Raw genomic sequence first — 12,989 nt, forward strand, 5'->3', positions numbered from 1 at the left:
ATTCCTGGCAGAGCGAGAAGTGTTGGCCTCTGCTTCCTCTGGGGGAACCTCCTTTCTGCCCTTTCCCTGGTACCTTCGTTGAAACCCAAGAAGGGGCCAGCAGAGCCTTCCATGAACTCCCCATTGGGGTGGTAGGGCAGATGTTGAGGGTGGTAGCAGGGTATGACAGGTCCATGGGGAGACATCTCTGTCGCCTCCATCCAAGCTCCTGGCATCCCTAGGAGGAAAGGAGGAACCCAGCCCTGTGCACTGAACCACTCCGTGGATCTGGGCAAGTCACGCTGCCACCCCTCTCAATACTGCCAGACCCCTCCCAGCAGCACCTTGGCCCTTGCATCACCAAAGCCAGGTTCCCTGACGGCTATTGATGTGTCAAGCGATGGTCCTCTTCCTCAGAGCCCTGGCCAACAGGCTCAACAAGAAGCTTCCCTTGGGCAGAGCTGCTTCTGTGCCTGGTGCCCTCTCCTGGTCTCCATGGGTTGCTGCTCTGGGCCACTGTGCCCTGCACATCAGCACTCTGTGCATGCTCTGCTTTCGGACTGCTCTCCTCTGCACAGAGCACAGTTTTACTTTTTCTCCCTTCTCCCGGAGTTTGGGTTGCAGGTAGATTACAACTCTAAGACTTGTATCCATCCGCCCTGTGCTTCAGGCTGACTAGCAGGCACGGGCACCTGCCAGGTGCCCCAGAATCTTCCAACATGCAATGGAGACACTGCTTCTTCCCAGGCACTGGCACCTTGGATGGCCAGCATGTGACTTGTGGTTGCTGTGACACCACGCCCCAGTAGGGCTCACCCCCCGGGAACTCTATTCCTCTGCTGGCTCCTGGGCCCTGCCATGTTGCTTAAGAGTTGCTAATGCGACCACCCCTTTCTCCCAAGCCAGCCTCAGGTGGACTGGGCAATCTATTTCCCAAGTAGAATGGCCGTGCAGACAGCTCCCACACCCACTTGTCCCAGTGGAGCCTGCTTGGCCAATGCTGTCTTCAGTGACACCCTCATGCTCATTCTCTTTAATCTCAGCACAAAGGCAGAAAAGATTTCCTCCTTCCTCCTGGCTTGGGGCCCCAAGTTAACACATGCCTCCCTTCTCCTCTTTGCTCTGCCAAATCAACAGTCGAGTGCTGCCACAGGCACTTGTCCTCCATCTCCAAGGCAGGCACTTGGCGTTTTTAGGCCAAGGCTGACTTCTAACTCAGGGAGGGCCTTGGAGGCTTTCTGCCCATCTCCTGAGCAACTTTCTGTCCCTGGGAAGCCTGTTGGCATCGAAGGGTCTTCATGGTGTGGTTTTGGCCCAACTCAAGAGCCTCCTCTGCGTCTGCTGGCACTGCCCTCCAGAAAACACTCCTTGTGTCTGGAAGCTCAGGCCTCTGGTCTGCCCTTCATCCCTTGGTTGGTTGCTGTGCCAGAGCAGGAGCCCTAGAGGCAGTGGAGGGGACTCAGGAGCATGCCTGCCACTCAGGACCTGATTAAGACATACAGAGGCTTTCAGCACCAGAAAGACCATGGTGCCCCCTCTCATACCTAATTCAGAATGAAACAGCATGGGACCACCGGGCACCAAACTTGCCTACCTGCCTGCTGCAACTAACAGATTCTTTCTGGGCTTCCCCATGGGAAATATTTGACAAGGTCATCGATGCTTGAGATTGTCACACTCTGTGGGGAAGGGCCCTGCCTTGATGGGGCCCACCCCAGCCTTGCCTGCCTCTTGGCTAAATCTGGAACTGCCCCCACAGACTGCCTTCCAGCTCCCAAAAAGCCCTGGTTCTGCTTCTTATTCATCTCATGATTACGTCTACATTTGGTGCCTGTGGGTACCGGCTTGCACACTAGCTCCCAGTGCCCTCCCCAGCTTGCTGCCTCTCCTGGGAAATTTGTGATTTGACCTCCCCCCGCCCCCATTAAGTGACTCCTGAGGTTGCAGACATCCAGCTTCCCAGCGGATGCCTCCAGTCTCAAAGTCTGCATCCTTCCCCGGGGCCCTATGTGTCACTCTCAAAGCAGTTTCAACCATAATCCCCTCACCTTGATATGCCACCCACAGATAGGCACAGCCCTCACCAAGTCAATCTCTAAGCCGCCACAGCACCATTCAGCTTAGAGTTTGACAACTGTGGCCAGTGCTGGCTCCAGGCTCCTTTCCAGGGGCGGGCCACCAGTTGGTCTAAGATGCAGATGGGTGCTACACCACAGTCCAGGACAGTCCTGCAGAGGATCGGCCAGTCCCTTGTCTGCTACACATGCTGCATGCATCACCTCACACCCTGTCACTTCCCTCCTCTCTTGCTCTTGGCCTCCTGTTACCCGGAAGGCAGGCTTCTTTTCCCTCATTGCCTCTTGTTTTTGTGTGTGGCTTAGGATGTCCTCCCTCATGCCCCAATTACAAAGAGTCTTCTGTAGGGTTTCCTAATTCCTTCATACTTTTTACACTTAAAGGGTCTCACAGATCTACTTGGAAGTTACCTTTGTGAAAGGTAGGGGGTGTGATCCAACTTGACTTCTTTCGCCAAAGGGGTAGCAAATTAACCCAGCACCATTTAGCACTCCATTCTCACGCTGCAGTGTGGCACATATGGGATCTTCATGCACCCAGCCGAGCATCCCCTCTGTGGCTTCCCGGTGGGAATTGTGTCTTGAGGCACACCTTTCTCCCAGGAACTCCTAACTGACTCGGGGACCCTCAGCTCACTGGGGGGGGGGTGCTATGGCAGGTGGTGTGTGTGTTAGCAGGGAGGTATGTATTGGTGCTTGTGAGCAGGCCTCTGTCCCAGGTTCCTTCTCAGGACGTATCCTGGCTCACAGGAAACATACGAACCCCGTCCCCCAGCCTACTTTAACAACACGGGAAAGTGGGGACTGGTTTCTTCCCTCACCAAAATTACTTTATTTGTGTGAGAGAAAAGCAAGTTCATTTTCTATGTTTAGATTTGCTGCACTTTGCACATGGTAGTCTTTTGCCACTGTTGAAGTATGCCTATTGTCACATGTTGCATTCATGGCTCAATAGTTTCTCTCAACACTGTCCTTGATTTTTTATTTTTATTGTGTTATGTTTCATCAATCTGGAATTTTAACTAGTCTGTTCCTGTCAATGTTTGTATTGAACTGTGATATTTTTTTAGGAGTCTTCACATCCCACATTTACTAGAAAACATTTGCCTATATTTCCTTCTTTTCTTTAATATTTTTTTTGAGAGAGAGAGAGAGAACAAGTGGGGTGGAGTGGCAGAGAGAGAGGAGAGAGAGAGAGAGAGAGAGAGAGAGAGAGAGAGAGAGAGAATGTGAAGTAGGCTTCCATGCCCAGTGTGTAACCTGACACAGGACTTGATCACACCACCCGGTGATTGTGACCTGAGCTGAAATCAAGAGTCAGATGTTGAACTGACTGAACCCCCCAGGCACCCTGCCTATATTTCCTTTTAATATAAATACAGTTTTTCTTTTTAGAGTTAAAGAAAGAATTTCTTTAGAGTTAGGTTCTTTTTTTAACCTACTAGTAGCGTATATTTGTAATGTGTGTGTGTTTTTGTACATGTGGTTTGAGGTAGACTTTGTATCTTAATTTTCTCTAAATGTATAATGAGTTACACTAATGTCATTCATTGCAGAATCCAATTTTTTCCCATACAGAATTAGGCAAGTGTGCTCCAAATTCCCATGTTTAGAATATGAACATGGATTTACATGCATTGTCTCCTTTTGTGGATCTTAACAAGCATGTAGTCTTCAGTCACTGGACATTTGGTTCTTCTTATCAGTAATTCACACTTAGCTCAATTGAGTAAATGACAAACACAGAATGATATGTAAGGCGTAGCAATAAGTTCCACCCAACACCATTCACCTTTTTTCCCAAAATCATATCACAACTCTTTCTTGTAAAACATAAATTTTAGAACAAGGCACTTAATTCACTGTACTGTGGAAAAATAAAGAACATTCTACCATCTTGGAGCAATGAATGTCCAAGTATGGCTGTAAGGTACACACTGAGAATTTAATGATTTTAACGAACCCATTGAAGTTTACAAAGCTGTGTTAACCTAACATCAGGAAAGAATGCAAGATAAAGGCACAAATGTCCCTGCTCATGTTGCAGTGTAATTCCCCAAGGATGCCATGTTATAAACATCCTCATTGTCTTCAGTGCTTGAAGCATATGTAGACTTGGGATTGCTCACCACAATTCCCATAGAAGATAGACTGGTGATGAAGGAGTGCATCTGTTGTGCATAAATATCTCTACTGTTAAAGTAAGGTAGCTTGTGACATGTCTCTGGTGGGTCCTCACTGCACTGGTTCACATCAATGTCCTTCTGCTTCTGGAAAACTTGTTGAAGATAATGGTGATAGGCCATTGATAGTGATAGCACAGATGATGCATGTGCTGGCGATAAGCTTCCTGGCCAAGGTGACTCGGTGCTTGTCTCCATAGCCCCTAGTAGTCATGCTGATGGTGGCCCACCATCAACATATAGGGATGCTGGTGAGGTTGGAGATGTGGTCGTCTTTCTCCACAGAGTAGATAAGCACAGAAAAAACGGAAATGCCCACACAGAGAGAAGCAACAGCCTAACTTCATGGTAGCTGTGTCTCTATGTGACATCTAGAGAACAAAGTCCTACTGAGTGCTGGGCAAGCTTGAGAATTTGGAAAATCCTTATAAGCCTGAAGATCTGGACCACCATGCCCATGTTCTCAATGTCCTCGCTCTCTTCCTCCTTGGTGTCTACAGTCAAGGTGGCATAGAAGGGAATAATGAAGATGAAGTCACTTATATTCAGAGGGTTCTTCCAGAATTTCTTTTGAAAGGGAGAAACAAGCAGCCAGATGGCAAGCTTGCAGGTGAACCAAGCGATGCATGCAATCTCCAAGCCTTCCAGCACGGGGTCATCTACCTCTCCATCCTCATTCTGGAACTCTGATATACTGTGGACACACATGGCCACAACGGAGGCCAGCACCACACTCAAGGAGGTGATGGCAATCAATGAGCTTGGCAGACAGGCAGTAGGCTGGATTTTCCATTCAAATCCAGATCTTCTTCTGTAGTTGACCAAATTGCAGCTTATCAAACTTATCCAGCTCCTTCTCAGAGAACAGTCTTCAGAAGAGCCTGTACTCACATCATTGCTTTTCATGTCCCAATCTTTCTCATAGTTTTCTTCCTTGCCTTCCTAGTAGCCCTTACTGCAACAGAAAAAAACCCCACACAGCTCCTCCATGACATGTAGCTTACCTGTGTAATAAAAATTCAAAACATATCTGAACAAGGAGGGGTTCAGTTCAAAATAGTACTCCTTATCGGCATCACTCACTGTAGTCTCACAGCTCCAGAATGGCCTCTTCTGAGTGACAGGTGAGCAGCTTTCTGAGTCTGGTGTGAGGAAACCACGGGAGGGTGCCTTTGGTTGATGCACTTCTTAGAGCCTCCCTCGTTCAAGTTGACAAGTCCCTCCTCTTGTCCAGGATGACGCAAAAACTAATCAAATACCATGGTGGATAGAGGAGGCAGGGAGCTGGATGTGAAGGGAGATGAGGAAGTTCACACTGCACCCTTGTGTTAGATGTCACACTCTCTGCCCTCGTCCCATCCAGTGGAATGTCCATCATCATCTAAGAAGCTCTGCCCTTCTTCCCTCACAGAATGTGTGGTGCACACAGGCATTTAGTGGCCAAAAGGAAGAAAATAATCATGTTCTCCGGTTATCCCAGCTGAAGCAATTGCTAGGAAATCAATCTTACAGATTTGAGTGGGATAAGATCCTCCACCAATGGGCTTCTTTGTCATCTGTAGGATCATAAGCTTCTTCTGTTTCCCGTGTCTGCTTTGTGGCACACACTGTCCTGGGAACTGCGGGAGTCCAGACAACTCAGGATCACTCAGCTCTGTGATGCTGCCTGCCCACGGCTGTGGGGATCAGGCTTCATGGTGCAGCGAGGAAAGCAGGGTGGCCTGCCTAGATCTGTCTGTCTGTCCATGCAGAATCCAATTTTTAATGTTTTAAGTGAAATTGCACTAAGTTTATGGGTTAATCATTGGCAAGAGTTGGCATCTTTATAATTTTCCCATCTAGGCACATTTATTTAAATCCTCATTTTCTTTAGTGAAGTTTTCTTTATAATCATCTTTCCCATTTCTTTTTGGGTTTTATTCCTGTGTATTTGTCTGTTTTTGTTCGCTTGTGAATAGGCATGGTGAATAGGCATTTACCTTCTCCTACAATGCTATTTCCTTCAACTCCACTGTTCTTATTCCATGTGCCAACACACTAGATATATGTGTGGGGTCTGCTGCTTTTGGAACAGCAATAAAAAAGGAGAATGATCAAGTGCTTCACGATAGTCACTCCTAAAGAGGAAGGAAAAGGAAAAGGACAAGAATTAAGTCCTATTGTTCCACGAATGCTCTTTTCCAGGAACTCTCCCTATAGACCCTTTCATTTTTTTTTTTTTGTTACTTTTATATTCTCTTGCTCCCTCTTCCCTGGAGTGGAGTAGTTCAAACTGGTTATTCTGGCTTATTCAATCATGTTTTTTTTTTTTTTCAATCCTGGCAAGGTCTCCATTATGTTTAACCATGTTCTATTGTTCTTTGTTCTTGGATGTATGGATATGGGATGATTTTGAAGGAAGGAAAAGTAGTTTAATGGCTCAAGTTATTACCACAAATAAGTATTTCAAATAACCATGACATATATCTCCCTTTGAATAAATATTTGCATCTGACAAAGACCAATTAAGATTTTATATATATATATATATATATATATATATATATATATATATAGAGGACCTGAAAAATGCATGGCAGATAAGGAAAATTCATCTGAAAAAAATGTAATGGTGGTAACCCAGATGGAATAGAAATTAATACTTAACAGAAACTGGGAGGGGAAAGAAAAAGAAGGTGGGAGGTAATATAAATATGTTGGTTTTCTTATCTTTAAGTAGCTGCAGACAAAAGATACCATCTAAAGCAGAGAAACCTGGCAATAAGTGTTCAAGTAAAAGAGAAACTTAGACTTCTCAATGCTAACTTATAAAACTCATAGCCATCAATTTAAAGTTTGGCTAAATTCCAATACCTTTCCTTCCTTCAAAATCATCCCATATCCATACATCCAAGAACAAAGAACAATAGAACATGGTTAAACATAATAGAGACCTTGCCAGGATTGAAAAAAAAAAAAACATGATTGAATAAGCCAGAATAACCAGTTTGAACTACTCCACTCCAGGGAAGAGGGAGCAAGAGAATATAAAAGTAACAAAAAAAAAAAAAATGAAAGGGTCTATAGGGAGAGTTCCTGGAAAAGAGCATTCGTGGAACAATAGGACTTAATTCTTGTCCTTTTCCTTTTCCTTCCTCTTTAGGAGTGACTATCGTGAAGCACTTGATCATTCTCCTTTTTTATTGCTGTTCCAAAAGCAGCAGACCCCACACATATATCTAGTGTGTTGGCACATGGAATAAGAACAGTGGAGTTGAAGGAAATAGCATTGTAGGAGAAGGTAAATGCCTATTCACCATGCCTATTCACAAGCGAACAAAAACAGACAAATACACAGGAATAAAACCCAAAAAGAAATGGGAAAGATGATTATAAAGAAAACTTCACTAAAGAAAATGAGGATTTAAATAAATGTGCCTAGATGGGAAAATTATAAAGATGCCAACTCTTGCCAATGATTAACCCATAAACTTAGTGCAATTTCACTTAAAACATTAAAAATTGGATTCTGCATGGACAGACAGACAGATCTAGGCAGGCCACCCTGCTTTCCTCGCTGCACCATGAAGCCTGATCCCCACAGCCGTGGGCAGGCAGCATCACAGAGCTGAGTGATCCTGAGTTGTCTGGACTCCCGCAGTTCCCAGGACAGTGTGTGCCACAAAGCAGACACGGGAAACAGAAGAAGCTTATGATCCTACAGATGACAAAGAAGCCCATTGGTGGAGGATCTTATCCCACTCAAATCTGTAAGATTGATTTCCTAGCAATTGCTTCAGCTGGGATAACCGGAGAACATGATTATTTTCTTCCTTTTGGCCACTAAATGCCTGTGTGCACCACACATTCTGTGAGGGAAGAAGGGCAGAGCTTCTTAGATGATGATGGACATTCCACTGGATGGGACGAGGGCAGAGAGTGTGACATCTAACACAAGGGTGCAGTGTGAACTTCCTCATCTCCCTTCACATCCAGCTCCCTGCCTCCTCTATCCACCATGGTATTTGATTAGTTTTTGCGTCATCCTGGACAAGAGGAGGGACTTGTCAACTTGAACGAGGGAGGCTCTAAGAAGTGCATCAACCAAAGGCACCCTCCCGTGGTTTCCTCACACCAGACTCAGAAAGCTGCTCACCTGTCACTCAGAAGAGGCCATTCTGGAGCTGTGAGACTACAGTGAGTGATGCCGATAAGGAGTACTATTTTGAACTGAACCCCTCCTTGTTCAGATATGTTTTGAATTTTTATTACACAGGTAAGCTACATGTCATGGAGGAGCTGTGTGGGGTTTTTTTCTGTTGCAGTAAGGGCTACTAGGAAGGCAAGGAAGAAAACTATGAGAAAGATTGGGACATGAAAAGCAATGATGTGAGTACAGGCTCTTCTGAAGACTGTTCTCTGAGAAGGAGCTGGATAAGTTTGATAAGCTGCAATTTGGTCAACTACAGAAGAAGATCTGGATTTGAATGGAAAATCCAGCCTACTGCCTGTCTGCCAAGCTCATTGATTGCCATCACCTCCTTGAGTGTGGTGCTGGCCTCCGTTGTGGCCATGTGTGTCCACAGTATATCAGAGTTCCAGAATGAGGATGGAGAGGTAGATGACCCCGTGCTGGAAGGCTTGGAGATTGCATGCATCGCTTGGTTCACCTGCAAGCTTGCCATCTGGCTGCTTGTTTCTCCCTTTCAAAAGAAATTCTGGAAGAACCCTCTGAATATAAGTGACTTCATCTTCATTATTCCCTTCTATGCCACCTTGACTGTAGACACCAAGGAGGAAGAGAGCGAGGACATTGAGAACATGGGCATGGTGGTCCAGATCTTCAGGCTTATAAGGATTTTCCAAATTCTCAAGCTTGCCCAGCACTCAGTAGGACTTTGTTCTCTAGATGTCACATAGAGACACAGCTACCATGAAGTTAGGCTGTTGCTTCTCTCTGTGTGGGCATTTCCGTTTTTTCTGTGCTTATCTACTCTGTGGAGAAAGACGACCACATCTCCAACCTCACCAGCATCCCTATATGTTGATGGTGGGCCACCATCAGCATGACTACTAGGGGCTATGGAGACAAGCACCGAGTCACCTTGGCCAGGAAGCTTATCGCCAGCACATGCATCATCTGTGCTATCACTATCAATGGCCTATCACCATTATCTTCAACAAGTTTTCCAGAAGCAGAAGGACATTGATGTGAACCAGTGCAGTGAGGACCCACCAGAGACATGTCACAAGCTACCTTACTTTAACAGTAGAGATATTTATGCACAACAGATGCACTCCTTCATCACCAGTCTATCTTCTATGGGAATTGTGGTGAGCAATCCCAAGTCTACATATGCTTCAAGCACTGAAGACAATGAGGATGTTTATAACATGGCATCCTTGGGGAATTACACTGCAACATGAGCAGGGACATTTGTGCCTTTATCTTGCATTCTTTCCTGATGTTAGGTTAACACAGCTTTGTAAACTTCAATGGGTTCGTTAAAATCATTAAATTCTCAGTGTGTACCTTACAGCCATACTTGGACATTCATTGCTCCAAGATGGTAGAATGTTCTTTATTTTTCCACAGTACAGTGAATTAAGTGCCTTGTTCTAAAATTTATGTTTTACAAGAAAGAGTTGTGATATGATTTTGGGAAAAAAGGTGAATGGTGTTGGGTGGAACTTATTGCTACGCCTTACATATCATTCTGTGTTTGTCATTTACTCAATTGAGCTAAGTGTGAATTACTGATAAGAAGAACCAAATGTCCAGTGACTGAAGACTACATGCTTGTTAAGATCCACAAAAGGAGACAATGCATGTAAATCCATGTTCATATTCTAAACATGGGAATTTGGAGCACACTTGCCTAATTCTGTATGGGAAAAAATTGGATTCTGCAATGAATGACATTAGTGTAACTCATTATACATTTAGAGAAAATTAAGATACAAAGTCTACCTCAAACCACATGTACAAAAACACACACACATTACAAATATACGCTACTAGTAGGTTAAAAAAAGAACCTAACTCTAAAGAAATTCTTTCTTTAACTCTAAAAAGAAAAACTGTATTTATATTAAAAGGAAATATAGGCAGGGTGCCTGGGGGGTTCAGTCAGTTCAACATCTGACTCTTGATTTCAGCTCAGGTCACAATCACCGGGTGGTGTGATCAAGTCCTGTGTCAGGTTACACACTGGGCATGGAAGCCTACTTCACATTCTCTCTCTCTCTCTCTCTCTCTCTCTCTCTCTCTCTCTCTCCTCTCTCTCTGCCACTCCACCCCACTTGTTCTCTCTCTCTCTCTCAAAAAAAATATTAAAGAAAAGAAGGAAATATAGGCAAATGTTTTCTAGTAAATGTGGGATGTGAAGACTCCTAAAAAAATATCACAGTTCAATACAAACATTGACAGGAACAGACTAGTTAAAATTCCAGATTGATGAAACATAACACAATAAAAATAAAAAATCAAGGACAGTGTTGAGAGAAACTATTGAGCCATGAATGCAACATGTGACAATAGGCATACTTCAACAGTGGCAAAAGACTACCATGTGCAAAGTGCAGCAAATCTAAACATAGAAAATGAACTTGCTTTTCTCTCACACAAATAAAGTAATTTTGGTGAGGGAAGAAACCAGTCCCCACTTTCCCGTGTTGTTAAAGTAGGCTGGGGGACGGGGTTCGTATGTTTCCTGTGAGCCAGGATACGTCCTGAGAAGGAACCTGGGACAGAGGCCTGCTCACAAGCACCAATACATACCTCCCTGCTAACACACACACCACCTGCCATAGCACCCCCCCCCCCCAGTGAGCTGAGGGTCCCCGAGTCAGTTAGGAGTTCCTGGGAGAAAGGTGTGCCTCAAGACACAATTCCCACCGGGAAGCCACAGAGGGGATGCTCGGCTGGGTGCATGAAGATCCCATATGTGCCACACTGCAGCGTGAGAATGGAGTGCTAAATGGTGCTGGGTTAATTTGCTACCCCTTTGGCGAAAGAAGTCAAGTTGGATCACACCCCCTACCTTTCACAAAGGTAACTTCCAAGTAGATCTGTGAGACCCTTTAAGTGTAAAAAGTATGAAGGAATTAGGAAACCCTACAGAAGACTCTTTGTAATTGGGGCATGAGGGAGGACATCCTAAGCCACACACAAAAACAAGAGGCAATGAGGGAAAAGAAGCCTGCCTTCCGGGTAACAGGAGGCCAAGAGCAAGAGAGGAGGGAAGTGACAGGGTGTGAGGTGATGCATGCAGCATGTGTAGCAGACAAGGGACTGGCCGATCCTCTGCAGGACTGTCCTGGACTGTGGTGTAGCACCCATCTGCATCTTAGACCAACTGGTGGCCCGCCCCTGGAAAGGAGCCTGGAGCCAGCACTGGCCACAGTTGTCAAACTCTAAGCTGAATGGTGCTGTGGTGGCTTAGAGATTGACTTGGTGAGGGCTGTGCCTATCTGTGGGTGGCATATCAAGGTGAGGGGATTATGGTTGAAACTGCTTTGAGAGTGACACATAGGGCCCCGGGGAAGGATGCAGACTTTGAGACTGGAGGCATCCGCTGGGAAGCTGGATGTCTGCAACCTCAGGAGTCACTTAATGGGGGCGGGGGGAGGTCAAATCACAAATTTCCCAGGAGAGGCAGCAAGCTGGGGAGGGCACTGGGAGCTAGTGTGCAAGCCGGTACCCACAGGCACCAAATGTAGACGTAATCATGAGATGAATAAGAAGCAGAACCAGGGCTTTTTGGGAGCTGGAAGGCAGTCTGTGGGGGCAGTTCCAGATTTAGCCAAGAGGCAGGCAAGGCTGGGGTGGGCCCCATCAAGGCAGGGCCCTTCCCCACAGAGTGTGACAATCTCAAGCATCGATGACCTTGTCAAATATTTCCCATGGGGAAGCCCAGAAAGAATCTGTTAGTTGCAGCAGGCAGGTAGGCAAGTTTGGTGCCCGGTGGTCCCATGCTGTTTCATTCTGAATTAGGTATGAGAGGGGGCACCATGGTCTTTCTGGTGCTGAAAGCCTCTGTATGTCTTAATCAGGTCCTGAGTGGCAGGCATGCTCCTGAGTCCCCTCCACTGCCTCTAGGGCTCCTGCTCTGGCACAGCAACCAACCAAGGGATGAAGGGCAGACCAGAGGCCTGAGCTTCCAGACACAAGGAGTGTTTTCTGGAGGGCAGTGCCAGCAGACGCAGAGGAGGCTCTTGAGTTGGGCCAAAACCACACCATGAAGACCCTTCGATGCCAACAGGCTTCCCAGGGACAGAAAGTTGCTCAGGAGATGGGCAGAAAGCCTCCAAGGCCCTCCCTGAGTTAGAAGTCAGCCTTGGCCTAAAAACGCCAAGTGCCTGCCTTGGAGATGGAGGACAAGTGCCTGTGGCAGCACTCGACTGTTGATTTGGCAGAGCAAAGAGGAGAAGGGAGGCATGTGTTAACTTGGGGCCCCAAGCCAGGAGGAAGGAGGAAATCTTTTCTGCCTTTGTGCTGAGATTAAAGAGAATGAGCATGAGGGTGTCACTGAAGACAGCATTGGCCAAGCAGGCTCCACTGGGACAAGTGGGTGTGGGAGCTGTCTGCACGGCCATTCTACTTGGGAAATAGATTGCCCAGTCCACCTGAGGCTGGCTTGGGAGAAAGGGGTGGTCGCATTAGCAACTCTTAAGCAACATGGCAGGGCCCAGGAGCCAGCAGAGGAATAGAGTTCCCGGGGGGTGAGCCCTACTGGGGCGTGGTGTCACAGCAACCACAAGTCACATGCTG

General features: G+C 46.2%; 2 pseudogenes; one reads left to right on the top strand and one right to left on the bottom strand.

Annotated features, from left to right (window-relative positions):
• Positions 1-3,748: 3,748 nt before the first annotated feature.
• On the bottom strand, positions 3,749-5,854 carry LOC131502693 (potassium voltage-gated channel subfamily S member 3-like; annotated as a pseudogene).
• Positions 5,855-7,879: 2,025 nt separating this feature from the next.
• Positions 7,880-9,905, top strand: LOC131502692 (potassium voltage-gated channel subfamily S member 3-like; annotated as a pseudogene).
• The last annotated feature ends 3,084 nt before the right edge of the window (positions 9,906-12,989 follow it).

Source organism: Neofelis nebulosa, chromosome X (assembly GCF_028018385.1).
Source record: "Neofelis nebulosa isolate mNeoNeb1 chromosome X, mNeoNeb1.pri, whole genome shotgun sequence".
Lineage (NCBI taxonomy): Eukaryota > Metazoa > Chordata > Mammalia > Carnivora > Felidae > Neofelis > Neofelis nebulosa.